Raw genomic sequence first — 4,386 nt, forward strand, 5'->3', positions numbered from 1 at the left:
CCTACCTTGTTAAGTCCAGGTTAGTGTGTCGGTTAACCACACACGCTCCACTAACGACTTAAGCAAAGTGCAAAGTGTAATTTCATGGGTTAGCACCAAATTCACATTTTCCTAAGTAACTAAGATTGGGTATTAATAAGAGTTTAGTTACTTAGTATTTATCATTAATACTTTTAATGAAAGGAGAATTATAGTCCTTGTCCTACCCGTTCGGCTAACGACCCTCCACCAGTCAAGGAAGCGGTGGGTGAGAGTGGACACCCATTAAACTGCCATTTTATAGGCAGTAACCTTATACCCCCCTTATAGACCGGCTTCGTGAATGAGGCCTACTAACGGTAAGACTGACTTTACTCTTATACATATATATAAATATTATTAACTTATAATATTATAAAGTATAAGGGTTGAATTTTAACTTTTAAAATTCTAAGGGCTAACTTGGAATTAAAGTATTCATAAGTGAAAACTTTTCAAATTCCAAAACTTGAGGGCAAGTTTTGAAACTATTCAAAACTAATTAATTCCATAACTTATGAGTTTAAAGTAGTTTTAATTAAAAAAACTCTTCAAGTTCCATAACTTGAGGACAAGTTATGGAAGACTTTAAACTAATTAATAAAAAAAATAACTTTTTTTTTATTGTAACTTATGGAACTAATTAAGGTTACACTTTTGTTTTTTTAATTTAATGAAGAGACTCTTGAACCTCCATAACTTGAGGACAAGTTATGGAGTCATAAAACCATTTAATTAGAACTAGACTCTTCATTTTGTAACCTTTGCCAACTTTTATGAGTTTTATGATTCTTAAATGTGACTTTTCATATAACTTGAGGACAAGTTACAAAAACACACTTTGGAATCAACTCTTAGATTAAAATGGATTGAAAACAACTATTTCTATTAATCTAAGAACCTCATAAGAACAAGATAATTCAAATCATCAATCTTCAAGAAATTAGCATGAACATACAAACTAATACAAATCTTGAAATTATGACAATTATCTTAGAAATTGGATTAGCATGAACATTACCACATCAAAAACAAGTTTATAAGTCCAAAAACATCTTAGGGTAATGTTCCTAGTCCAATTCCAGCCAAAACAATCGAATATATGCATCCAACTCGATTTTTCAGCTACTTTTGCAAGTATAACAAGAAAACAAGCCTAGGCTCTGATACCACTGTTGGGTTATGAGCATTCTAACACTCCTAAGTGTACATGCAACCCTAAATACATTGGATCTATGTTTTCTCTATTATACATACAATTATGAACATCCAAGGTATTATCCTAATCTAGCATACAAAATAATAAATATAACAAGATAGAATACATACCTCTTTGATGTAGAATGTCTTCATGAAGCTTGAGTGCCTAGTGCCCCAAGTGTGACACCTCAAATGGTTCACACAACACCAAATACACTTGGAATAACTTGAGAGAAACTTGAACACTCCTTGAAATCGTCTAGCCCTTATACTCACACATTAGTGCACGATTTCTTGAGCCATGGGATTCTTTTATATGGTGGCTATTAGGGTTACACCATGTAACTCATAACTTTACCCATTCCTTATGCTCCATGGATTTTAACCTCCATGGAGTATCCATGGGTCACCCCATGGACTTAGTCCAACATAAGGAATCTTGGATCACAAGCCCACATATATAAGAATGAATGATTTACACAATCAACCCATATATTTAATTAGTCTCCTTTTGATCACTTAATTAATTCCAAATTAATTCTTGATCAATACTAATTAAATAACCTTATTAATATATTAGAACTTATAATATATTAACCAACCTTAAGTGTTATTTCTCTTATTATAGTCTATCCAAATGCATGATGCCATGCAACCCAAATGGACCATGCCGGGTCGGGTCAAGTCTTACCAATTATAGTTATGGACTTAGACATTAATCCAACAATCATTTCATCAGGAATATTCTCCACCCTTGGACCAAACTGAAGATCAACAAAAGACACCATGACAGCGTCATCATCAGATTCATTTTCATGTTGTGACTTTTCAGTGGATTGATATGAAAAGAGACTGGCAATAGGTTCTTGAATGATACCAAAAAATGTTGGTGATATAGTCGAAAGTGGAACGAAAGTTGGAATGGGTGATAATGGTAGTGGTAAAAGTTGTGGTAAAGTTGTGGTAAAGTTGTTGAAGTTGCAACTGTAGATGTGATAGTAGATTCATTGTTGTGTATCCATTCATCGATATTAACATTTGTGCCCTTATTAGATAAGTCCACAATGATGTCTGGAGTTTCGACCTCCTCCTGACTGGACTCGGTATTCGAAACCCCATATGGTTTGATAATTGGCTTCTCACGGATATTGGTGTTTTGTTGATCACTCAAATTGATGTTTGTATCTGTATTAGATACGTTTACATTGACATCAGGATTCCTTGTCTCCTTGAAATTCGACTTGAAATCCCTTCGAGGTGAACCAATATACGAATCCTCGATTTGAATATCTGACTTTTCACTGTCACTGTCGACTGTCGTGCTCAGTTCCGATTATCACGTTCTCAAGTGGAACTTGAACTTCATGTTTCTTCTTGTTTAACTTTTGAGCCATATCAATAGATCGATGCTTCTTAGAGGCTGGTGATCCAGGAACCGTTACTTCATGAAATAGAACACCCCTCATGGTAAATTGAGCTTTGCGAACCTTCTTTGGACCACCTTGAGAAGAAATAAGATTTGAAGATTCAACAGAATTGGGCTCAATACTTTCGACTATAGGTTCTTGTGTAGTTGTCTTGACTGGAGATTCAGAAGGCTTCTTTGTTGGGTTCTTCGTTCTTTTAAGAACCCCAGTTTTTGTGGGTATTGTTTCTTTGACAATTTCCTCCTCCACTGATTGTGGTATGTCAACTAGTTTCTTCTTCTTTGAAGCCTTTGAAGCTTTAGATGTTCCTTCTACCCCCTTTTATGGAAGAACCCCAGTTGGATGAGAAGTATCAATAGCGCCAAGTATTGCACCCGTAATTGATTTTTGGGATCCACAAGCTTGAGCATCGAATCGAAAATTCGAGCAACATTTGGAAAAACATTAGAATCATCCAAAAAAACCCTTGGAGTAGCCATTGTCGGAAACTCATGAGTTTCGACATCATATGGAACAAGAATATTCTCTTTAATATAAACCTCTTGTAAAATTAAGCTCCAAAATCGAGCATTCAAAACACCATTTGTTAGATTCGTGTGTGAGATTGAGGTTCCAAAATCTTCCCAAATATGTGAAGCATAATCCACATTCAGACCATAATAAAATCCTGCTATGACTGAATATACTTCAAGCTTAGCTTTGTCTAGCCCAGAGCTTCTTCCTGTTAAACACCATAGTACAATAGCAAACAAAAAGCTCCAAATACAAGGAAGACTAGACTTCTTAAAATGACTGATTCCAGTGAGAGTCAGTTGATGCCCCATTTCATTGAACATATAAACCACCTGATCATTCGTGACTTCATAGAATGTACCTGAAACTGGTAACTTCAGAATTTAGGCAAATTGCTTCCAAGTGAGCTTGTTGGTCGTTGAATTCGAGAGCTGAAACGTAACCACCTTAGTAGTTTTGTTGAACACTGCAGTTGAAGCAGCAATTGAAAGCCATTCCATCGAAATTGCAAACGAGGAGGAATGTGCAGTCGATAATACAGATTTGTTCAAAGTTTGAACAAGCATCCGTAATGCCTCCGGGTATTGATCAAGGGATGGAACTAGACGAAGATTAGTGGTTTATATCTTCATCATCGGTTGCGAAACTTCTTCATCATTAGTAGTTGTTCGATAAGCATTGTGATGAGAAGCAGCCATTGCAAAGAACTTTGGAGAAATTTAGTAATGATGAACAGTTAGGGTTCTTTGAGGTTTGATCAAAGAGCATAAAGTTTGATAAGGAAATAATCGTCTTCCTTTTATAATCTGTGATATTTTTTAATTTGAACCGTTATGCAATAAGACAGTGCCACATATTGTGTTGGTTACTTAACCGGCATCGTAAAAAACTCTATGTCATAAAAGTGATCATCACGTTCTCCTTGATTTCCGTGAAAATCCTGAACCGTCACATCCATTGGATCTTTCGCTGTTCCCAATTGGATAAGAACCGTCACAATTTTCATTCCTCAAACAAGTACACCAAGTAATTCGACACCAAGGTAAGATTAATCCTTCGACATGGAGGCTGGGCTCATTCGCGTTTGGGATTTGGAAGCGAAATCATATGCCATACTTTGTAAAATCTAAGTTTCGAGTTAGTAATACCCAAAACCTCAAGGATTTCAGTGTTTTTGTGTGCCAAAGAAGAAGATAGAAGCAAATAAAACAAAATGTGGATTTTGTGA

The sequence above is a fragment of the Lactuca virosa genome, chromosome 5 (assembly GCF_052849685.1).
Source record: "Lactuca virosa cultivar CGN04683 chromosome 5, Lactuca_virosa_CGN04683_v6, whole genome shotgun sequence".
NCBI classification, from domain to species: domain Eukaryota; kingdom Viridiplantae; phylum Streptophyta; class Magnoliopsida; order Asterales; family Asteraceae; genus Lactuca; species Lactuca virosa.